Below are 24,158 nucleotides of genomic sequence, written 5' to 3'. Positions count from 1 at the left end.
TGCGGGAGTGGATCAGAAGCGCTCCGCCTCGTCCCCTGGTGGGGGAGTGGATCAGAACGCTCCGCCTCGTCCCCTGGTGCGGGAGCGGATCAGAAGCGCTCCGCCTCGTCCCCTGGTGGGGGAGTGGATCAGAAGCGCTCCGCCTCGTCTCCTGGTGTGGGAGTGGATCAGAAGCGCTCCGCCTCGTCCCCTGGTGCGGGAGTGGATCAGAAGCGCTCCGCCTCGTCTCCTGGTGTGGGAGTGGATCAGAAGCGCTCCGCCTCGTCCCCTGGTGCGGGAGTGGATCAGAAGCGCTCCGCCTCGTCCCCTGGTGCGGGAGTGGATCAGAAGCGCTCCGCCTTGTCCCCTGGTGCGGGAGTGGATCAGAAGCGCTCCGCCTCGTCTCCTGGTGCGGGAGCGGATCAGAAGCGCTCCGCCTCGTCCCCTGGTGCGGGAGTGGATCAGAAGCGCTCCGCCTCGTCCCCTGGTGCGGGAGTGGATCAGAAGCGCTCCGCCTCGTCCCCTGGTGCGGGAGTGGATCAGAAGCGCTCCGCCTTGTCCCCTGGTGCGGGAGTGGATCAGAAGCGCTCCGCCTCGTCTCCTGGTGCGGGAGCGGATCAGAAGCGCTCCGCCTCGTCCCCTGGTGCGGGAGTGGATCAGAAGCGCTCCGCCTCGTCCCCTGGTGGGGGAGTGGATCAGAAGCGCTCCGCCTCGTCTCCTGGTGTGGGAGTGGATCAGAAGCGCTCCGCCTCGTCCCCTGGTGCGGGAGTGGATCAGAAGCGCTCCGCCTCGTCCCCTGGTGCGGGAGTGGATCAGAAGCGCTCCGCCTCGTCTCCTGGTGCGGGAGCGGATCAGAAGCGCTCCGCCTCGTCCCCTGGTGCGGGAGTGGATCAGAAGCGCTCCGCCTCGTCCCCTGGTGGGGGAGTGGATCAGAAGCGCTCCGCCTCGTCCCCTGGTGCGGGAGTGGATCAGAAGCGCTCCGCCTCGTCCCCTGGTGCGGGAGTGGATCAGAAGCGCTCCGCCTCGTCTCCTGGTGTGGGAGTGGATCAGAAGCGCTCCGCCTCGTCCCCTGGTGCGGGAGTGGATCAGAAGCGCTCCGCCTCGTCCCCTGGTGCGGGAGTGGATCAGAAGCGCTCCGCCTCGTCTCCTGGTGCGGGAGCGGATCAGAAGCGCTCCGCCTCGTCCCCTGGTGCGGGAGTGGATCAGAAGCGCTCCGCCTCGTCCCCTGGTGGGGGAGTGGATCAGAAGCGCTCCGCCTCGTCCCCTGGTGCGGGAGTGGATCAGAAGCGCTCCGCCTCGTCCCCTGGTGTGGGAGTGGATCAGAAGCGCTCCCCCTCGTCCCCTGGTGCGGGAGTGGATCAGAAGCGCTCCGCCTCGTCCCCTGGTGCGGGAGTGGATCAGAAGCGCTCCGCCTCGTCCCCTGGTGCGGGAGTGGATCAGAAGTGCTCCGCCTCGTCCCCTGGTGCGGGAGTGGATCAGAAGCGCTCCGCCTCGTCCCCTGGTGCGGGAGTGGATCAGAAGCGCTCCGCCTCGTCCCCTGGTGCGGGAGTGGATCAGAAGCGCTCCGCCTCGTCCCCTGGTGCGGGAGTGGATCAGAAGCGCTCCGCCTCGTCCCCTGGTGCGGGAGTGGATCAGAAGCGCTCCGCCTCGTCCCCTGGTGCGGGAGTGGATCAGAAGCGCTCCGCCTCGTCCCCTGGTGCGGGAGTGGATCAGAAGCGCTCCGCCTCGTCCCCTGGTGGGGGAGTGGATCAGAAGCGCTCCGCCTCGTCCCCTGGTGCGGGGGTGGATCAGAAGCGCTCCGCCTCGTCCCTGGTGCGGGAGTGGATCAGAAGCGCTCCGCCTCGTCCCCAGTGTGGGAGTGGATCAGAAGCGCTCCGCCTCGTCCCAGGGTGGGAGTGGATCAGAAGCGCTCCGCCTCGTCCCCTGGTGCGGGAGTGGATCAGAAGCGCTCCGCCTCGTCCCCTGGTGCGGGAGTGGATCAGAAGCGCTCCGCCTCATCCACTGGTGCGGGAGTGGATCAGAAGCGCTCCGCCTCGTCTCCTGGTGCGGGAGTGGATCAGAAGCGCTCCGCCTCGTCCCCTGGTGCGGGAGTGGATCAGAAGCGCTCCGCCTCGTCCCCTGGTGCGGGAGTGGATCAGAAGCGCTCCGCCTCGTCCCCTGGTGGGGGAGTGGATCAGAAGCGCTCCGCCTCGTCCCCTGGTGCGGGAGTGGATCAGAAGCGCTCCGCCTCGTCCCCTGGTGCGGGAGTGGATCAGAAGCGCTCCGCCTCGTCCCCTGGTGCGGGAGTGGATCAGAAGCGCTCCGCCTCGTCCCCTGGTGGGGGAGTGGATCAGAAGCGCTCCGCCTCGTCCCCAGTGTGGGAGTGGATCAGAAGCGCTCCGCCTCGTCCCCAGTGTGGGAGTGGATCAGAAGCGCTCCGCCTCGTCCCCAGTGTGGGAGTGGATCAGAAGCGCTCCGCCTCGTCCCCTGGTGGGGGAGTGGATCAGAAGCGCTCCGCCTCGTCCCCTGGTGCGGGAGTGGATCAGAAGCGCTCCGCCTCGTCCCCTGGTGCGGGAGTGGATCAGAAGCGCTCCGCCTCGTCCCCTGGTGCGGGAGTGGATCAGAAGCGCTCCGCCTCGTCCCCTGGTGCGGGAGTGGATCAGAAGCGCTCCGCCTCGTCCTCTGGTGCGGGAGTGGATCAGAAGCGCTCCGCCTCGTCTCCTGGTGCGGGAGTGGATCAGAAGCGCTCCGCCTCGTCCCCAGTGTGGGAGTGGATCAGAAGCGCTCCGCCTCGTCCCTGGTGCGGGAGTGGATCAGAAGCGCTCCGCCTCGTCCCCAGTGTGGGAGTGGATCAGAAGCGCTCCGCCTCGTCCCCAGTGTGGGAGTGGATCAGAAGCGCTCCGCCTCGTCCCCTGGTGCGGGAGTGGATCAGAAGCGCTCCGCCTCGTCCCCTGGTGCGGGAGTGGATCAGAAGCGCTCCGCCTCGTCCTCTGGTGCGGGAGTGGATCAGAAGCGCTCCGCCTCGTCCCCTGGTGCGGGAGTGGATCAGAAGCGCTCCGCCTCGTCTCCTGGTGCGGGAGTGGATCAGAAGCGCTCCCCCTCGTCCCCTGGTGCGGGAGTGGATCAGAAGCGCTCCGCCTCGTCTCCTGGTGCGGGAGTGGATCAGAAGCGCTCCGCCTCGTCTCCTGGTGCGGGAGTGGATCAGAAGCGCTCCGCCTCGTCCCCTGGTGCGGGAGCGGATCAGAAGCGCTCCGCCTCGTCCCCTGGTGCGGGAGTGGATCAGAAGCGCTCCGCCTCGTCTCCTGGTGCGGGAGTGGATCAGAAGCGCTCCGCCTCGTCTCCTGGTGCGGGAGTGGATCAGAAGCGCCCCGCCTCGTCTCCTGGTGCGGGAGTGGATCAGAAGCGCTCCGCCTCGTCCCCTGGTGCGGGAGCGGATCAGAAGCGCTCCGCCTCGTCCCCTGGTGCGGGAGTGGATCAGAAGCGCTCCGCCTCGTCTCCTGGTGCGGGAGTGGATCAGAAGCGCTCCGCCTCGTCTCCTGGTGCGGGAGTGGATCAGAAGCGCTCCGCCTCGTCTCCTGGTGCGGGAGTGGATCAGAAGCGCTCCGCCTCGTCCCCTGGTGCGGGAGCGGATCAGAAGCGCTCCGCCTCGTCCCCTGGTGCGGGAGTGGATCAGAAGCGCTCCGCCTCGTCCTCTGGTGCGGGAGTGGATCAGAAGCGCTCCGCCTCGTCTCCTGGTGGGGGAGTGGATCAGAAGCGCTCCGCCTCGTCTCCTGGTGGGGGAGTGGATCAGAAGCGCTCCGCCTCGTCCCCTGGTGCGGGAGCGGATCAGAAGCGCTCCGCCTCGTCCCCTGGTGCGGGAGTGGATCAGAAGCGCTCCGCCTCGTCTCCTGGTGCGGGAGCGGATCAGAAGCGCTCCGCCTCGTCCCCTGGTGCGGGAGCGGATCAGAAGCGCTCCGCCTCGTCCCCTGGTGCGGGAGTGGATCAGAAGCGCTCCGCCTCGTCTCCTGGTGCGGGAGTGGATCAGAAGCGCTCCGCCTCGTCTCCTGGTGCGGGAGTGGATCAGAAGCGCTCCGCCTCGTCCCCTGGTGCGGGAGCGGATCAGAAGCGCTCCGCCTCGTCCCCTGGTGCGGGAGTGGATCAGAAGCGCTCCGCCTCGTCCTCTGGTGCGGGAGTGGATCAGAAGCGCTCCGCCTCGTCTCCTGGTGGGGGAGTGGATCAGAAGCGCTCCGCCTCGTCTCCTGGTGGGGGAGTGGATCAGAAGCGCTCCGCCTCGTCCCCTGGTGCGGGAGCGGATCAGAAGCGCTCCGCCTCGTCCCCTGGTGCGGGAGTGGATCAGAAGCGCTCCGCCTCGTCCTCTGGTGAGGGGGTGGATCAGAAGCGCTCCGCCTCGTCCCCTGGTGCGGGAGTGGATCAGAAGCGCTCCGCCTCGTCCCCTGGTGGGGGAGTGGATCAGAAGCGCTCCGCCTCGTCCCCTGGTGCGGGAGTGGATCAGAAGCGCTCCGCCTCGTCCCCTGGTGCGGGAGTGGATCAGAAGCGCTCCGCCTCGTCCCCTGGTGCGCTATCAATTGAGCAGTTTCCAGAAGCAACGGCAGAGCTGGCGTTTTGCTTAGTTTTATAGGGTAGTTTTCTCCTTCTGTCATAAGGGGAAATGAGGAGGCAAGAAGGCTTCCTTATCACCCTTTTTGTACTTTCGTAATGAGCCTGCTTTGCTCCCGCTCTGCGCCTGCCTGGGTACGGAGGGCAGAACCCTTTTCTCCCCCGAGGTTCCATGCCCAACCCTCTGTCTCGGCTTATTTTTGATAAAAGCTTCAGCACAAAACCCCATAGAGTGTTCTTTAAGAGCACGCACACGTGTGTGCATACTGTAGTCGCTTTTCTGTATTTTTCTGGTAGTGCTACAAAATGCAGAAACTCTTAGTTGATACATCAAGTCTCCAGCATTTATCAGGAAAGTCACCCCTGTGAGTACAGGGATACCTCAACCTAAGGAGGTACAAGAGAACAAGAGGGATGAAAGTAAAGGTAAGGCCGGGCGCGGTGGCTCACACCTGCAATCCTAGCACTCTGGGAGGCCGAGGCGGGAGGATCGCTTGAGCTCAGGCTTTCGAGACCAGCCTGAGCAAGAGCGAGACCCTTCTCCTCTACTGAAAATAGAAATAGCTGGGAACTACTCAAAATAGAAAAAATTAGCATGGTGGCTCATGTCTGTAGTCCCAGCTACTAGGGAGGCTGAGGCCAGAGGATCGCTTGAGCCCAGGAGTTTGAGGCTGCTGTGAGCTAGGCTGATGCAGAGCGAGACTTGGTCTCAGAAAAAGAAAGCAAGTGAAAGTGAAGGGTGTCAAGTGTAAGATTCGAAGTCTTCCTTAGATAATGTGGAAATTCGATGATAATGTTATATCTCATCACAATCACATCCTTTCTCTCTCTCTCTCTCTTTTTTTTTTTTTTTTTTTGAGACAGAGTCTCACTCTGTTGCCCAGGCTAGAGTGAGTGTCGTGGCGTCAGCCTAGCTCACAGCAACCTCACACTCCTGGGCTTAAGCGATCCTCCTGCCTCAGCCTCCCGAGTAGCTGGGACCACAGGCATGTGCCACCCACCATGCCCGGCTAATTTTTTCTCTATATATTAGTTGTCCAATTAATTTCTTTCTATTTTTAGTAGAGACGGGGTCTCACTCTTTCTCAGGCTGGTTTTGAACTCCTGACCTTGTGCAATCTGCCTGCCTTGGCCTCCCAGGTGCCTGTCATCCTCCTAGGGTGACAGGCGTGAGCCACCGTGCCCGGCCTTTTCTCATTTTTTTTATGTCTCATCTTAAATGCCACCTCCTTGGAGAAACCTCCCTCTCTACCTTTCTGAAACAGCTTCTCCCCAGCCCCGGCTGGAGGATCGGCATGGCTTTCTGTGCAGCCTCAAGCACAGTTTCCGTCGGCTGGTGTTTCAGGGGCAAGAGTGACTTTTGCACCTCACAGACGTGAAAAGGTTCCATCCTGTTGCAATACACTTTTTCAGACCGTCACCTCTCCTCTCTCAGAGGGGTTTTGGCGTTTGCTGCCTTCCGTGTTCAGGATCCTGCCAGCTAGACCCCGAGTCAGCGAGGGCGGGGACTGGGGCTGGCTTGTTTTTATACTCCAGCGCTCCCCGGGAGCACGGGACAGCCAGCATCTGTCAAACGAAGTCCGGAGCACAGGAGAGAATGCGGCCTGCAGGTGCACACAGCCGCAGAAACGCATGGCTGTGAGGATGCCCCGGACGGCACAGTCGTGCCTCTGGTCCTCCCCGTGGCCTTCTCTTGGGGGCTTGAAATGACAGGTGTGGCATATCTTGACTCCCAATTTCCATCGTGATCTCCAGGGAGGAAAACGTCAGGTACAAACTCCGACTGCCCTGACTACGGTTCAGCCGCTGCTGAAGCCAGCAACGTTTGCGTCTAGGAAAAGTGCTTATTTTTTTTTCTTTTACCTAAAAGAAGGTCTTCAGGTTGCTCTGGGGCTGTCCATAGGGTCAGGAAGTCCTCCAGTGAATTATTCTGGGATAAAGGCCTTCTCTGGGGCTCCCGCCTGCTCGTCTCTGGAAGTCGCTCGGGTTCCCAATCACACTTGCATGTTATTAACATGAGACAGTCACTGTCTGCGTCACCCCCTTCTACAAATAGAACATACCAGGGAAGAGTTACTGCTTTGCTTTCCCTATGGCAATATTTTCCCAATACTTCCTCCATTTGAGGTCTCCTCTAATGGTTTCAAATGCTGTGAAACCTAGAAGCAACTTAAAAGTGATGTTACATCGTATATTAAATATCACCAAGTCTCTATCTTAGAGGGCTTGAATTTCACATTTAAGAGGAATATGAATTTTACCCTGCTGACATTAGGCTTGATTGGCTATATTCACTCAGAAGACTTTTTCAGAACGTTAGATTTTTAATCTTGTCTTTGCTGAGTCTTACAGTGGCTTTTTCAATTCTCTAATGTTCCTTTTATTGCTTTTCCCTTCTGTCCATGGTAGACTGAGAACCGCCTCGCCAACCACTGAGAAAGGACTTGTAACCTGACTATCTCTAAACCTGGCTGTCATCCTTTGTGTGTGGCCACGAGACAGGAAGGGACATATCACTCAGTATTGAGTTCATTATCTTCCCGAAGTATCCTGGCTTTACTTCTGCAGGAATAAACAAATGGAGTGAAATGATTTCCAAACTGCTCGTAATATTATATGACCCTAAATTATTCTAACGCTCACTGCTAGAGAGAGAGAATACATTATTTTAATTCATTAAGATGGCAATAATTGGGAGTCTCAATCCTTGCAGGAAATGAAGCAATTAAGAAGTCACGAAATCAGAGGCAGATAAGATGCCAGATGCCGAAATAGGTTAAGCAGCACAGGATGGCGCAGCTTCGGTGCCTGTTACTGAGGTGCTCTGGCCGCCTGCGTGATAGGTAGCTACAGAAATGCAGGACCCACCCCTGCCAGGGGTCAAAAGAGCGTATCGTATTTTTGTTGTTGTTGTTCTTATATATTTTAAACCAGGAATTCTTTCAGGCTTTTGGAAATATGCTGACCATGACTTTCTGCTCCCAGGCATGCCGGGCGGTCTAAGGGTCCAGAGATTTCAGGACCCACTTAGCACTAAGTCCTCAGGACATTCTGGCCACGGAGGAGAGGGAGGGGTTTGCCATGGCGACTTGGGGGGGGCGCGGGGCAGTCCACACGCGGCCTGGCGTGGCGCGCGGTGGTAGCTGGGGTGAAGATGAGGAGGGCTTGAATGCCCCCTCCGCCATATTTCCACATTGCGCTTAAGGCAGGGGAGGGGCCATTATGCTTTGTGGTCAGATAGGTGACTCAGAAGGGCCACCTGGGTGGCGGGGTAGAGAAAGGACGTGCCCACGAGGGGCTGGAGGGAGGAGACTGGTGAAAGAGCTTCGCAGGAGACAAAGGACAAGACTGTGACCAGAAGGACTCAGGCCGGAGGCGGCAGTGGCAGGCGGTGGCGGCAGGTGGGAGTGGGGGAGGGAGGGGGATTGTGTGTCTGGGTGAGACAGAGACATGGAGAACGAGGAGGAGGAAGGGGAGAAGAGGAGGAAGAGAAGGAAGAAAAAAAGAAAAGGAGGAAAGAAGAGGGGAAGAAAAGAAAAGGAGAACTGGCATATTTCTGAGATTCCTATCTTTGGTAAATATTTGACCGAATTTTTTCACTGGCCTTGCTCTTCAGTCTGCACACGCATTAGCCCTTTGCACTGGCTTGCTTTTTTCTCATTATCCACTCGACATCATCCACACTTGACATACAAGTGCAAAGAGTTAACATAAGCCTGCTGGACGCCAGATGGACACCTCATCCTTTTACTTGTTCACCCTTTGAGCAGACGATCCATTTCAGGGGTCCTCAAACGTTTTAAATGGGGGGCCAGTCCACTGTCCCTCAGACCACTGGAGAGTGCGCACTGCGGGCCCGGGACGCGTCGGCTGCTAAGCAGGACAGGCAGCGGCGGCGAAGACACCCGGCGGGCCGGGTACCTGTGCTAGGCGGGCCGCGTGAGGCCCGGGCGCCGTATAGTTTGAGGACGCCTGGTGTATTTAATCAGATTAAAGTTCGATGGCTTCTTGGCTCCTTACCAGGGCGTTTGATCTTTGGCTTCTCATCCTTCTGTTTGCCTTGAACGTTTAAGTCCCCCGATTCGTTGTTTATTAAACAAAGGTTTATGGAGCACTTAGTCCGGGCCAGGCCTGGTCCTGGAGGCTGGGGTATGCTGGTGAGCGAAGCAGGCAAACCCTGTTCTCGCGGGGCGGCCTCTCTCCTGCCCTGTGTGAGTCTTGGGTTTTTGGATTGGTTTGATAGCGGAGTCAGGTTGGAGCCCCCTGTCTGGCATTCTCTTTTCCTTAGAAGCAATCAGAACCCAAAACCTACTGAGGAATCAGTCTGCTCTCTGAGTCACTCTTGTTTTGCTTTTCTCCCAAAGAGCCTCGTTTACGACATTCAGGACTCAGACATCTCTGTAGCCTTTAATGTTCATAATGATCAGAAATTGGCGCCACATCCCCGAGAAGAGCGCAGAGTTAACTTTGTGGGTGACTATTTCTGTAGAAGGAAGTGGCAGTTCTTATACAACTGGGATGTGAAGAGGTTTTCTCTCACCTCTTCTTCCACTCCATTAAGGAAAAGTTAAGTTTTGTTTTAATTTTTAAAGTGTGAAGTAAGTTTCCAAAAGATCTTTGAAGAAGGGGTGGCCTGGGACTCTGGGAGGCTGCTTATTTTAAATGTCAGAGGATCACAGGAGCTGGAAGAGAGAAGGCCTGCGTGCACAGATCCAGGACTGGAGGGCTGTTTCGTCGGCAACTGCAGAGCCAGGCCAGCGGGCGCGGTGTAAATATGTGGGGACGGAGGTGCCTCACCTCTGCTGCTGTCCCTGGTGCGTGGTGAGTCGAAAGAGCATGCTTCTATTTCCCTTAGTGTCTCTCTGCAAGTCCCATCTCATTTCTCGCTTTAATGGGGACATACTTTATGCCTAAACAAAGGCCCTACTGCTAGAACTCACGCCTGCTGCCTCCACTGCTCTTCTCTGCCAGGACTCGGGTAGGAAGGAGGGAGGAAGGAGCTCCTCCCTGCTGCGAGCTCTGGGGACTGTCAGCTCCCTGCAGGGGGCCCGGCCCTGACTGCTGGCCCCTGGCTTGGCCACACGATGGAGACCACCACTCCCCACTCCCTGGCCCCTGGCCCCCGGCCCCGGGATCCCTGATTGTGCCGCACGGTGTGTGCACTAGCAAGGCAGCTGAACTGATTTTGGTTCATGGCAATCGGATGCACTTTCGTTGTGCCCTGTGCTAGCCGCTGACGCCGGTGAATAAAATAGCATCTAGCCATTGGGCTAGTCATGGATAGAAAGGTGTCTTACCACTGCAGAAATGCACAATGTGCAAAGGCGAGGTGGAGGGAAGATGAGTGAATTCTGCTGGGAGGTGTGTAGAGCAAGGTTCAACAAACAGGTTTGACGTTTGAATCAGGACTTCACGGATGAGTGGTTCTGCCGGGGATACAAGGGAAGGGCGGAATTCCCGACCAGAGAACATGGACGAATGCCCAGAGAGATGACAGCCCTGGAGACATCCCAGACTGTCAGAGTCCAGGAGCTGGTGTGTCATCTCCATGTGGTTGGCGCTGACAAGAGGAGGCCTGAGATAAACTCAAGTGCTACATCGTGGAGTGGGATTGGATTTGGTGTTTAAAGAGAATCAAAACCACAATGAGGTATCACTCATCTCCAATGAGAACTACATTAACAAGTCCCGAAACAACAAATGTTGGCGTGGATGCGGAGAGAGAGGAACACTCCTACACTGCTGGTGGGACTGCAAACTAGTTCAACCTCTGTGGAAAGCAATATGGAGATACCTCAAAGCGATACAAGTGGATCTACCATTTGATCCAGCAATCCCAATACTGGGCATCTACCCAAAAGAACAAAAGTCACTCTATGCAAAAGACACCTGCACTCGAATGTTTATAGCAGCACAATTCACAATTGCAAAGATGTGGAAACAACCCAAGTGCCCATCAATTCATGAGTGGATTAATAAAATGTGGTCTATGTATACCATGGAGTACTATTCAGCTGTAAGAAACAACAGTGATCTAGCACCTTTTGTATTTTCCTGGCTAGAGCTGGAACCTATTCTATTAAGTGAAGTATCTCAAGAATGGAAAAACCAAACACCATATGTACTCACCAGCAAATTGGTATTAACTGATCACCACCTAAGTGGACATAGAGGAATAACATTCATCGGGTGTCGGGTGGGGGAGGGGATGGGCATACCCATCCATTATGAATGTGGTGTGCACTGTCTGGGGGATGGACACACTTGAAGCTCTGACTTGAGGGGGGAGGGGGGAAAGGGCAATATACCAACCTTAACATTTGTACCCCCATAATATACTGGAAAATAAATAAATAAGTACATAAATTTAATTAAAAAGAAAAAGAGAAACTCGAGGTTGGTAAGCAGGTGAGAAATGGAATTGATTCTGGTTTTAGAAACACCGCTCCCTCTGGCAGGAACGTGGAGGGTGATTGTAGCAAATGCAGAAATGGAGGCAGGAGGTCCCGTTGGGAGATTTCTGCAGTGACGGGCAGGCGCCATGCTGCGGGCCTGGCCTGGGGCCGTGTCTCCTGCCCCAACCTCCCTCCTGGGCTCCACGCCCCCCACCCCCCCAGCTCTGGAAGCTCCGCACTCACAGTTGCTCATGGGTCGTTCAAGGGCAGCTCCAAGTGTCTCTTTCGTGCCATTTTTCCAGTCGGGAAATCCCATCAGCTCTTCCTCCCTCCCCATCTCTTTCCCTCACTCCTCTCCCTGCCCGTGGCCTTCTCCCTGCTACTCCACGCCCCCCCGCCCCGTCACGTTCCAGCTGCTCCTGTTCCCCCCAGACACCCACCTGGGTCCCTCCCTCAACTCCCCACGCCCTTGCCCAAACCTCGTCTTCTTGGGGAGGCCGACCCTGCCTTGCCCACGCGTCCCACGCTGCCCGCCGCCCGCCGCCCTTCCCCAGCACAATTCGCCCACTTGGCTTGGCTCCCGTTTCATTTTCCGTTGCACACGTCACCTTCTGGCATGCTGTATCATTTCCATATTTATTTTATTTGCTGCCTGTTGTCTGTCCACACTCAAATGTAGCTCCTCTAGGATAGTGTTCTTTGTCTGTTTGCTCACTACTCTATCTTAAATGACCTAGAACAATGCTTAGCACAGAATAGGGACTCAATGAATATTGGATGAATGAACGAATGAATGACTGGAAAGTTTGCCGGAAAGAATGGCCAGTGGAGGCTATTAATGGAGTGGAAGTTGCACCTCTTGGCATCCTGTTGACTTTGAGAGTGGAAAAAAATAAAAAGAGTAAAAAATGATTCTGGGATCCTGAGCTTGGACTCAAATGTCTTGACCTGATAGGAGCAAGGCAGGAGAGGAATGCACCTGAGGGGAATTAATGAGTTCTGCTGGGGTCGTGTTGAGTCTGCATGCTTGTGTACTGCCCAAGGTCAGTCGCTTGGCATGTGGATTGTGCTCAAGAGCGAAATCGGGCTGGGATTACAGTTTTCGATAGTCACCAGCTGTGGAATGGACGAAGTCTTCTACGGAGAGGGACCGAATGCCAGGAAGGAAGGATGCGGAAAGGTGCCCCACCTTTGTGACGGACACACCCGGGAAGAGCCGGCGTGCACTGGGCAGTATTCTGGGATGCACAGTGTGGTCCCTCGGCTAACTCAGACCCTTCTTTGGAAGCTGGAGAAGAGAAAGAGGCGGGTATGCGAGCAGGCAGAGTGGAGTGATGGCGGCAACTTCTGTCACATAGTCCTTGGGTGAGGCTGTGTCATGCTTGAGTCGCCTTCTAGGCCCCCGTGTCCCCCAGCCACCCTTGTCCCCAACTTCTTGAATCCTACCTGCAGCACCTGCCCTGAGCTTTGGGTGATTTCTCTGTCAAGACCGCAGACAGCAGGGCTCCAACCCGGAGCGGCAGGAGCAGCAGCCACTGTGCTCTTCGCTGGGCTGCCGTGAAGGCGGCGCGGCCTGTGTCGTGTGCATTCCACGCTCCGTGGTCCGGTGGAGACAATGGGCTTTAGGTTCCAGTTTCTCAGAACAGTCGGAGGTCAGTGAAATGAATTGTGCATGTTTACGAGAGCCAGCGATACTTGCTTCTGCAGATGACTCTTCAAGGAAACTCAAACAAAAAGCCATTTTCTTTTCTTTTTTCTTTTCATTCTTTTTAATTATTTTTTTCTTTTTTTTCTTTTTCCAGCATATTATGAGGGTACAAATGTTGAGGTTACGTATATTTCCCTTGGCCCCCCCCACCTCGAGTCGAAGCTTCAAGTGTGTTTTTTTAAATTTTTTTTTTTTTTTTTTGAGAAACTTCTCAGGGAAAAGGAAGGAAATGCATATATCTATCTATCTATATATATGCAAGGCTCTATTTTAGCTTTGGAAGCCAATGCAGGTTGGAAGGACTGGTTTGGGCTTGCATTTAATAGTCACCGCTGCTGGGAGCCTAGGACCCCGATAAACGCCTGCGTCTGTTGTCTTAGTACTGGGGGGCTACTGTTAAACTGGTTGTACCCGCTCGAGTCTGTAAGGACATTTCGAAACAGTGATTTCAAAGAAGAAATTGAGTTTATTTCTTCACTTCGTGTACAAGGGCAAGAATATATAGGGCCGTGTCTTTTCTTCCTCGGCAGAGAGAGGTCCTGCGTGTGATGGCTGTCACCTTCAAGGCAGGAGCTTGGCACTGCTGTGCAGCCAACAGGAAACGCTTGGGCTCTCTCCCTGTCCTGCCATCTGCCTTGATTTTTAATGTCTTCCACTGAGGCACATGAGCTGCCATGGTGCCCTCTGTCTTCTCTTCGTAAGTATCAAATGGACATGTCATGTGCTTGGGGGCTGTCTCACGATGACGGCCATGATAGCAAGAGTGACAGTGCTGTTATGTTACTGGTGGCAGTGGATGTACGTGTCATTTAGCGCTAAAACAATCTGTGTAACAAAGCTCTCCAAACTCAGTGGCTTAAAATAACAGTCCCCTATTCCTGCTTACCTGATGGTGGGTCGTCTGGTGGTGGGCTGTCCTAGGGTGTGTGGCTTTGCTTCATGGTGCAGATCTAGCTGGGCTGCTGGGTTTACTGTGGTTTGGGCTCACAGTTGCCCCACATCAGTTCATTCCAGAGCGCAGACAAAGGGGTAACAGCTACCTGCGTGAGAATGGGAGTTCTTTTCGTGATGACGACGTATGAAGAAGAGGGTAAGCCACGTTGCATAAGTTCCTCCGACGTTAGTGTGTGGAGGAGACTGATCGTACCAGGCAAAGACGGCAGCCAGGGCCTGGTCGGAGCCAGACACCGACACTCAGGATTCTGAGGCCCCAGAAAGAGGGCTTCCATCCTAGAGAATTCCAGAACTTGGTCAGACTCAACCCAGTCAGTCTCCCCCACACGCTTACATTGAGTCTTTCTGAACTCATGGCACCAGACACACACACTCCCCCAGACCAGGGACATTCTGCCCGGTGTCTCTCTGCAGGCCAGAGCCTGGTAGAAAGAACGTATAGTCTCTGGGATGTGACAAATGTCAACTGTGTTGAGTGCCTCCAGAATTTCAGCCTCCAAAAACCTTAAACCTACTTCGTTCCCAGTGGGATGTGACCCAAACAGAAGCATCCAGAACTCGTGGAAGTAGCAGACAGGATAGCTAGGCGGTGCAAGGCGAAGCCTCACGTCTGGATTTCCGCGGCTGTGGTTGGCTGACATGTGTAGACCCGACTTTGGTCATGACTGACGCCCAAAGGTGTCTTGAGTTGATCCCGTGCATGTTTCTGATGGCCCGTTCTGATTGCATTTCACAAGGAAGGAATAAAAATAATGAGGCGAGTGTTTCATCCACTCACATTGGTGGATGAAAGTGTTAAGACCTATTTCAGGAGGGAAAGCGCTCTCAGAGAACCAAGAAATTGGAAAGTGTGGTAATTAACGATCTGGAAAGGAAGTTTCATTAAGTCTTCTGGCAAAGGGATAAGCAAAGCATGGTGAACGTCCTGGGATGGTCTTCATCAAAAATATAATACAAAAATAGAACTGAAACAGGACAATTTCTTTTTACTGATTTGGGCAATGGTCTACTGATTAGACCATCAACTAATTTTCAGTTTCACTGGATTTGAGCCTAGAAAGTCCAGTGTTAGTGGCTAAGTTTTTTGAACTCTGGATATTTCCTGTGTTTGACTCCATAGATAGAAGGGGCAAAGGAAATATTGCATAATTCTTGTATAATCCATTATGCCATGTTAAAAAAAATAAGCTTTTTACCATGGCAGTAACTTGTAAAGAGCCATCCCTAAACCCCTATACAGTTTCTCCCTCTGGAATGTTTGGAAGCACAAATTCAGTCGTCATTTCTGAAATTTACCATCTGAGGTCCACAAACTTTCTAAACAGGGGCCAGCTCACTGTCCCCCCGACCGTTGGAGGCCGTTGGAGAGCGGGGCGCACATTCCACACATGCGCACTGCGGGCCGTGACGCGTCGGCTGCTAAGCAGGACAGGCAGTGGTGGCAAAGACACCTGGAGGGCTGGATACATGTGCTAGGTGGGGTGCATGTGGCCCGACATCCGTAGTTTGAGGACGCCTGATCTAAGGTATTGCGGGAGTTAGCAAACCTCAGCATGAGAACAAAATGTGTTCAACCTGTTTTTATAAATGAAATCGTATTGGGACATAACCCTGCCCATTTGTTCACAAACCGTCCCTGGCTATTTCTGTGCTAAGACAGCAGGGCTGAGGAGCGCTGACAAGGGTCTTACGGCCCCCAAGGTCCAACGTAGTTACTATCAGGCCCTTGGCAGAAAACGTTTGCTGACTTCTGTGGAGAGTGGACTGTGTAAATTGGCATGCACGTATCCTGAGGGTGTGAGACAGGACTTCTTCTGCTACAAGTGGTAGGGTCCTTTCTGAAGTCTGGATCTAGAGCCCCCAGTGTAGATGGGACTTGAGTTACGGCTGGATCCTTAGGGTCAGAGGCTGTCACCAAGGCTCTCTCATCCTCCATCTCTGGCCTCTGTTTTCTGCTACATCAGCTTCATTCTCAGGCAGGCTCTCTCCAAGAAAGGTGCAGTAGGAAGGTGGCTACCGGAATATCTGGGCTTATACCGCGTTTCCCTGAAAATAAGAACCATAAAACAAGCCCTAGCAGGATGTCTGAGCATGTGCGCAACAGAAGCCCCACCCTGAAAATCAGCCCTAGTGACGGGCGTGGCTGCGCAGCATCTGCACAACCCGTGCGTGTCGTCGCGGAGCGGGAAAGAACACGAGCAGCCCTTCCCTTCCGCCCCGTGACAGCTCTAGTGCTCCACAGGAGAGATCGGGGCCGGTGGCTCTAAAGGAAACAGAGTCGCAAGACATTCAGGATGGGACTCGGGGTTTGGAGAGTGAGGATGATGCTCCAGAAGAAGACGACTTCACTCTATTGAATCAATGTAGATGGTTATACTGTACTTAAAAAATAATAACACATCCCCTGAAAATAAGCCCTAGGGTGTCTTCTTGAGGAAAATAAATATGAGACCCTGTCTTATTTTCTGGGAAACACGGTATTACATAAGGTCTTTGGATTTTGTAACTACTGAAGGAAAGTTCAATTCTCTCTCCCAGCATCTGTGGCAGTCCCATCTCCACTGCACAGGGTGTAGACTGAGCTTGCTGCCCGGCCTGGGCCAGTCGCTGTGCTCAGGAGGGTAGAGGCTGTGTCGAGCATTTTGTGTTACGGGTCCTTCCTCCACCTGGGGGAACAGAAGAGAAGGGCCATGTGTTTGCTGGGCCCGACAGCTAGGGGAAGAGAAGTTCCCAGCAGGAATCAGAGGGAAGCTAAGGGTAGTTGGAAAGTTTGGAGACAGCATAGAATCCAAGAGTTCTTCGGGAGGCTTATGTTTCTATTGTTTTGCCTCTCGCTGCGATTCCTCCCCAAGGCCTAATTACCCACCTTCTCTCTGTCTTGCATCTTGCAGCTCCTGTCTTCTTCTATGGCTGCAGTTGACCATGAAGAACGTGGGGATTAGGGACACCAACCTCTCATGTAGTAAAAAACCTGCGTATAACTTCTGACATTCCAGAATAACGACTAATTAGCTTACTGTTGACCAGAAGCCTTGCCGAATAACATAAACAGTCATTAACACATATTTTTATGTTATGTGTATTAGGTACTATATTCTTATAATAAAGCTACAGGAAAGAAACTTTTATTAAGAAAATCAGCAGAAAGATAAAATGTAGGTAGTGTTTATTAAGTGGAAGTGGATCATCATAAAGGTTTTCACCCTTGCTGTCTTCATGCTGAGCAGGCTGAGGAGGAGGAGGAGGAGGAAGGGTGGTCTTGCTGTCTTGGGGAGGTGGAGGCAGCAGAAGTGGAGGAGGTGGGAGGAGGAGGGCAGGAGGGGCAGGCATATTTGGTGTAGCTCTCATTGAAAATTATCCACATAGAAGTGGACCCAAGTAGTTCAGACCTGTGTTATCCAAGGATCAACTGTGTACTTGGTTCCATACTATTCAGGGCCTGTATTCCTTCATTCCTTCCAAATTCACTTATAGAAGCCTTCTGTGTGGGGCAGACCTTAATGCAGACGTACAATATTTGAGGGCAAAAATAACTCAGTACGGTCTAGTAGAGACAACACCTTTCGTACCGCATGGAAATCTCTAAGCCATATGCCAGGGACCGCATGTTTCTGGGCAAACTGCATGTTACTTAAATCATCGTAACTACAGTGAAAAACAAGAAAACTCGTGAGCGGTCCTTAACAGATGATGCATGAAACAGGAGAAAACTCGTGAGTGGTCCTTAAGGGTGTTAACATTTAACATCAGTCATCACTCCCCCAAAGACTCAGCCGTTCCTCACCACAGTGATGCTTTCTCCTAAGCCCGCATCCCAGTTCAGCCCCAGCTCAGCACGGTGTTCTTGGTCCATTCTTCTCCTTAACACTTTTTCTCTCACTGAACTCCCGATTCCAGTATCCCAAAGTTTTGTGACATTGCTTCGTTAGAATAATTTTGCTTTCTCTACTTCAAATAAGATTCCAGAGCATTTTATACCCTCAGATCCTTTCAAGGAACTTAAAATGCATCCCTGTAAGGGTGTACTAACAGAAGTTTTGAAAGTATCATGCCATTGTCACAATGGTTGTAGTCGTCATTCTAATGTAGATTCTATCCATCAGAATAAACCCCAAGAAAGAAGGAGAGGAAGGAGGGGGAGGTAGGGGCTGGAGAGGGTTTTACTTGCTTTCACTTGTGTGTTATTCATTACGTTTGGAAATTGAAACCTTCATACATGGTCTTTCCTATAAAGAAATCTTTCCTCTATCATTAGTAAAGTGTATAAGGCTCATGTGGCCAAAGTCACGGGTCACGTGCCTTTCTTTTGCAATGAGAAGAGTATTTCTCAGGTGTCTACTGGCTCAAGAAGGTGAGAGATGCATGGGGAAGTCATGGGTCTAAGCCACCATCTAGGTCCAAGTCCAGGAGTCTGGAAAGAGCACAGTCTAGATTGCCAGAGCCCACCTGTCCTGCAGAGCGAGATAAATGTTTGTTGTAAGCTGTGACACTTTCAGGGATGCTCGTTACACAGCATTATTGCAATGACAGCTGACTGATACATTTAGGCTAAGCATCAAACCCAGTCTCTGTCCACAGATGTTAATCTTTGCCCAATCATTCCTTCCTTCTTACATCTAATGGCACTTATTTTTTAGCATGTTAATGCTCTTTTTCTCCTTTTAGACTGCCAGTTTCTAAAGGATAGAAAATTCATCTCTCTTGTTCACCCTCAGCTCCCAGCATAAATCTTTGTACCTTGTTGCTGTTAATAAAGATTTGGGATGAACGATAAACTTGAGCCTCATGTTGGGTAATAACCACAGATAGAAATTATATCCTGATTACCTGCTGATAAATAAATATCACTGGTTCTGGGTGGGGCCAGGTGAGATTTAGGAGTGGATAGGCACAAACTCATCTCTCTAATAATGATGAAACTTAGACCTAACAACAAAAACAGTGAGAGGAGCCATAGTAATTTGTGCCACTAATGGTCTCACTATTATTTTACCCTAGTGTATGATTAAAGATACTTTTGGATTCATCGAAAGGGTTTGTGATTATAGCAAGCAACCGCGTTAAACTATAGTCTACAAATAATACTCTGTTTTCCAAGAAAAGCCATTCTATCTGTTGAACCTTGGGAGTGTTCTTGTCTCTATTACTTAACTCTTTTTATTTCCTGGTTTTAGCCAAATATGCTTCCTTAAAATGGCCAAAAAGCACAGCATACAGCTCTGTAATATCCCACCGTGCCTGTGCTGCTCTGTGACTTCTGGTATTTAACTGTTCTGTATCAAACTAAATAATGGAGAAAATAGGAAAGAACACTGCGGCACCTCATTTATTCCCCTCTGAGCAACACAGGAATAAAGTATTCAGCAGAGCAAGGTGAAAATATTACAGGTCAAAGATAGGTGGCAGTGGGGTGGCTAAAAAAGTCAGCCCACCCAGAACATCGTGTGATGATGCTTTGTTTTTAAGCCTGAAATAACTTTAGCTGTTTTATTCAAATGTAATCACATCAGAAGGCTATTCAGACAAAGAGCTCAAATGGGGCTGTGACCGTCTTTCGTCACGTGGGGACAGGGAGCGCAGATGTGGAAGCTCTCGCTGTGTGCAGACCATTTCTGCCTTGGCCAAAGCAAAGGGCCCGCAGGACCTCGGGACACAGGACAGGAGAGTTTCGCATCCCGCCATGGTCTAATGGTGTTGAACCAAGTTCACTCCCCTCGGTGACCGCTGGGGGTCATTAATCACGGAGATACTGAACCGTTCAAACCTTACTACCAAATGTATGAGTGTATGGGGGCGGGGGCACTCAGGGATGTTAAATATTCGTGTGTACCTAATGAGCACGTCCTAAAATCTCTGATGCATCCATGACATTCCTCCAGCAAATGCTCGCCGAGCGTGTGCTCTGTGCCAGGCACGCAGGAGTCCACGCCGGAGGCTGGGATGGGTAACCAATGGAACTGACCCGCGTCCCCGGGAAGCTCACTCCTGTCCTAGAGTTGAGCAGGACAATAAGGAAATAGTTTTAGATGGTGGGATGCAGAAAAAGTCATCTGAAACAGGATTTGTGGAGAGAATGGGTGGGGACGGAGGATGGCTACCTGTGATTCTCGATGGTGTTCGGGTCCCTGGGGCCGTTTGTCCCTGAGGACAGCTCAGCTCTAACTCCACTCGTAGTCTGATTTTGTGCAGGGCCTGTAAATAAATAGCCTTGTTTGTAAGTATGTGAAGCCAGTTAGGTTTCTGTCATTTCTAGCCAAATCCCTAAGCGCCTCATGGCTAGCCAAACAAATCTGGGCTCTTCCGCTTGGCATTTGAGGCCCTCAGTCTGGTCCCAGTGGACATGTGAAGCCCTGATTCCCACTGCCGCCCGCACCGTCTCCTCTGCCCGCACCTGGCCTGGCGCGGCTCGTCTCCCCGTCCTGTGCCTGCCCTACACAGGAGAGCAGGGGAAGCGTTCGAGGAGGAAACACTCTGTACCCTTTAGGGCGGGGGTCCTCAAACTTTTGGAACAGGGGGCCAGTCCACTGTCCCTCAGACTGTTGGAGAGTGCGCACTGCGTGCCAGGACGAGTCGGCTGCTAAGCAGGACAGACGCGGTGGCAAAGACACCGGGGCGGGCTGGATAAATGTCCTTGGCGGGCCGCATGTGGCCCGGGGGCTGTAGTTTGAGGACGCCTGCTTTAGGGTCTAGAATTCCCCTGCCTCCAACCCCTGGCCAGTGTCCACCTGCCAGAGTATAAAGCATGCCCCAAGGCACGTTCACAGCTTCCCTCCTCCAGGAACATTTCAAATTCCTCAGCGAAAATTAATCTCCCCCTTCTCATTGCACATTGAATCTCTGTGAAAGCATTTAGTAAAATTTGCCTTGCAATATAATTACTTATATTATAGGTCCTAGTGCACACTAGAACATGAATCCCCGAAGAATGGAGTGTCTGCCTTTTAAAACTTTTTTTTAACATTGCATCCTCCTCCGTGCTTGGCAACACAAATTAAATTAATCTCTCTTACGTGGAAGTATTAGGCGGCAAAGTGCCGTGTGAGGTCGGGAATGAGAACGATGACGTGCAGCCATAGACCACGCGCGTGCTCGGCACGCGGATTGGGTCTCACGTCTTACCGTGGCCGTTTATTTCTTGTGTACATAGGTGCAGTGTGGCACTGGATCCATGGGTCTCCTTCCAGAAAGGACTGCCAGACAAGACCAGCGTGTCTTCTACTCGCAGTCTGCCGGTGCCGGGCCCGTCGCCATGGCTGGACTTTCTCCGGCAGGAGGCTTGTCTCGTGGCTGAGGGTGGAGGCCACGCGGGTTCCTTCCTGTGGCCGGGCGCAGAGGTGTGGCCGTCACTGCTGCCCACGGTCTCATTCAAGGCTCAGTCACGTGACCCCGTCGCCATGCAGTGGCCCCTGGCTTCAAGGCACAGCGCTGTGCTCTGCACAAGCAGGACAGTCCTCGGTGGACAGCTCGCCACTCTAGCCGGGGTCGCCACCCGCCCGGGAGAGAGGCCATCTCTCCATTCCCCTTTCCTACGAGGAGCCGGGGGCTGAAGTCACCTGCTCGAGATACCCCTTGGACAGTGCAGAAGCAGGATTTGAACCCACGACTGTAGCTTTCAAAGACCACCTCGGCACCAACACATGTGGGAACCTTTTCCTTCCTCCTTCTGCTACATGTCTCAGATTATGGGACGTATTAGCTCCTCAGCCTCCCCTCCCCCCGCCAGCGTCGTCCTGAATCCGCCTGGGCGGATTCTCCTCCTCCTCCCCTCCTCCCCTCCTCCTCCTCCTCCCCTCCTCCTCCCCCTCCTCCCCTCCTCCTCCCCTCCTCCTCCCCTCCCCTCCTCCCCTCCTCCCCTCCTCCTCCCCTCCCTCCGCTCCCCCTCACGCTCCCCCTCCCCTCCCCCTCCCCCTCCCCCTCCCCTCCCCCTCCCCCTCCCCTCCCCTCCCCTCCCCTCCCCCTCCTCCACCTCCCCTCCCCCTCATCCTCCTCCCCTCCCCCTCCCCCTACTCCTCCTCCTACCCTTCTCCTCCCCTCCTCCTCCTCCTCCCCTCCTCCTCCGCTCCTCCCCCTCCTCCTCCCCTCCCCCCTCCCCTACTCCTCCTCCTCCCCTTCTCCTCCCCTCCTCCTCCTCCTCCCCTCCTCCTCCCCTCCTCCCCCTCCTCCTCCCCTCCTCCTCCCCTCCTCCCCCTCCCCCTCCCCCTCCCCTCCTCCCCCTCCCCATCCCCTCCTCCCCCTCCCCCTCCCTCCTCCTCCTCCCCCCTCCTCCTCCTCCCTTCCCCCTCCTCCTCCTCCCTTCCCCTCCTCCTCCTCCCCTCCCCTCCTCCTCCTCCCCATCCCCTCCTCCTCCTCCCCATCCCCTCCTCCTCCTCCCCCTCCCATCCTCCCCCTCCCCCTCCCATCCTCCCCTCCCATCCTCCCCCTCCCCCTCCCTTCCTCCTTCTCCCCCTCCCCTCCTCCTCCCTCTCCCCCTCCTCCTCCCCCTCCCCTCCTCCCCCTCCCCCTCCTCCTCCTCCTCCTCCCCTCCTCCCCTACTCCTCCTCCCCTCCTCCTCCTCCCCTCCTCCTCCTCCCCTCGTCCTCCCCTCCTCCTCCTCCTCCTCCTCCCCTCCTCCTCCCTCCTCCTCCTCCCCTCCTCCTCCTCCCCTCCTCCTCCTCCCTCCTCCTCCCCTCCCTCCTCCCTCCACCTCCTCCCCTCCTCCTCCTCCTCCCCTCCTCCTCCTCCCCTCCTCCTCCTCCCCCTCCTCCTCCCCCTCCTCCTCCCCACTCCTCCTCCCCGCCACCTCCTCCCCATCCTCCTCCCCCATCCTCCTCCTCCCATCCTCCTCCTCCTCCCCTCCTACTCCCTCCTCCTCCTCCCCCTCCTCCTCCCCCCTCCTCCTCCCCCTCCTCCTCCTCCCCCTCCTCCTCCTCCTCCTCCCCTCCTCCTCCTCCCTCCTCCTCCTCCTCCTCCTCCTCCTCCTCCTCCTCCTCCCCTCCTCCTCCTCCTCCTCCTCCTCCCCTCCTCCTCCTCCTCCTCCACCCCCTCCTCCTCCTCCCCCTCCTCCTCCTCCTCCCCTCCTCCTCCTCCTCCTCCTCACTCCTCCCCTCCTCCTCCTCCCCTCCTCCTCTCCTCCCCTCCTCCTCCTCCCCTCCTCCTCCCTCCCCTCCTCCTCTCCTCCTCCTCCTCCTCCTCTCCTCCTCCTCCCCTCCTGCTCCTCCTACCCTCCTCCTCCTCCTACCCTCCTCCTCCTCCTACCCTCCTCCTCCTCCTCCTCCTCCCCTCCTCCTCCTCCTCCTCCTCCTCCTCTTCCTCCTCCTCCTCCTCTTCCTCCCTCCTCCTCCTCTTCCTCCTCCTCCACCTCCTCCTCCTCCTCCTCCTCCTCCTCCTCCTCCTCCTCCTCCTCCTCCTCCTCCTCCTCCCCCTCCTCCTCCTCCTCCCGCTCCTTCTCCCCCTCCCCCTCCCCCTCCCCTCCTCCTCCCCGCTCCTCCTCCCCTCCTCCTACCCCTCCTCCTCCCCCTGCTCCTCCCCTCCTCCTCCTCCTCCCCCTCCTCCTCCTCTCCTCCCCCTCCTCCCCTCCTACTCCCCTCCTCCTCCTCCTCCTCCCCCCTCCTCCCTCCCCCCCTCCTCCTCCCCCTCCTCCTCCCCCTCCTCCTCCCCCTCCTCCTCGCCTCTTCCTCCTCCTCCTCCTCTTCCTCCTCCTCCTCCTCCTCTCCTCCTCCTCCTCTCACTCCTCTCCTCCTCCTTCTCTCCTCCTCCTCCTCCCTCCTCCCCTCCTTCTCCTCCCCCTCCTCCTCCTCCCCCTCCTCCTCCTCCGCCCCATCTCCTCCTCCTTCCCCCCTCCTCCTCCCCGTCCTCCTCCTCCTCCTCCCCCTCCTCCTCCTCTTCCCCCTCCTCCTCCTCCCCCTCCTCCTCCTCCTCCCCCTCCTCCTCCTCCCCCTCCTCCTCCTCCCCCCTCCTCCTCCTCCCCCCTCCTCCTCCCCCCTCCTCCTCTTCCTCCCCCTCCTCCTCCCCCACTCCTCCTCCTCCTCCTCCTCCTCCCCCTCCTCCTCCCCCTCCTCCTCCTCCTCCCCCTCCTCCTCCCCTCCTCCTCCTCCTCCCCACCTCCTCCTCCTCCCCTCCTCCCCACCTCCCCTCCTCCTCCCCTCCTCCTCCTCCCCTCCTCCTCCTCCCTCCCCCTCCTCCTCCTCCTCCCCTCCTCCTCCTCCTCCCCCTCCCTCCTCCTCCTCCCCTCCTCCTCCTCCTCCTCCTCCTACTCCTCTCCCTCCTACTCCTCCTCCCCTCCTACTCCTCCCCTCCTACTCCCCTTCTCCTCCTCCCCCTCCTCCCTCCCTCCTCCTCCTCCCCTCCTCCTCCTCCCCTCCTCCTCCTCCCCTCCTCTACCTCCCCTCCTCCTCCTCCCCTCCTCCCCTCCTCCTCCTCGTCCCCTCCTTCTCCTCCTCCCTTCCTCCTCCTCCTCCCCTCCCTTCTTCCTCCTCCTCCCCCTCCCCTTCTTCCTCCTCCTCCTTCCTCCTCCTCCTCCACACTCCTCCTCCTCCTCCCTTCCCTCCCCTCCTCCTCCCCCTCCTCCT

This window comes from Microcebus murinus, chromosome 28 (genome assembly GCF_040939455.1).
Source record: "Microcebus murinus isolate Inina chromosome 28, M.murinus_Inina_mat1.0, whole genome shotgun sequence".
Lineage (NCBI taxonomy): Eukaryota > Metazoa > Chordata > Mammalia > Primates > Cheirogaleidae > Microcebus > Microcebus murinus.
Note: the sequence above shows the minus strand (reverse complement) of the source record.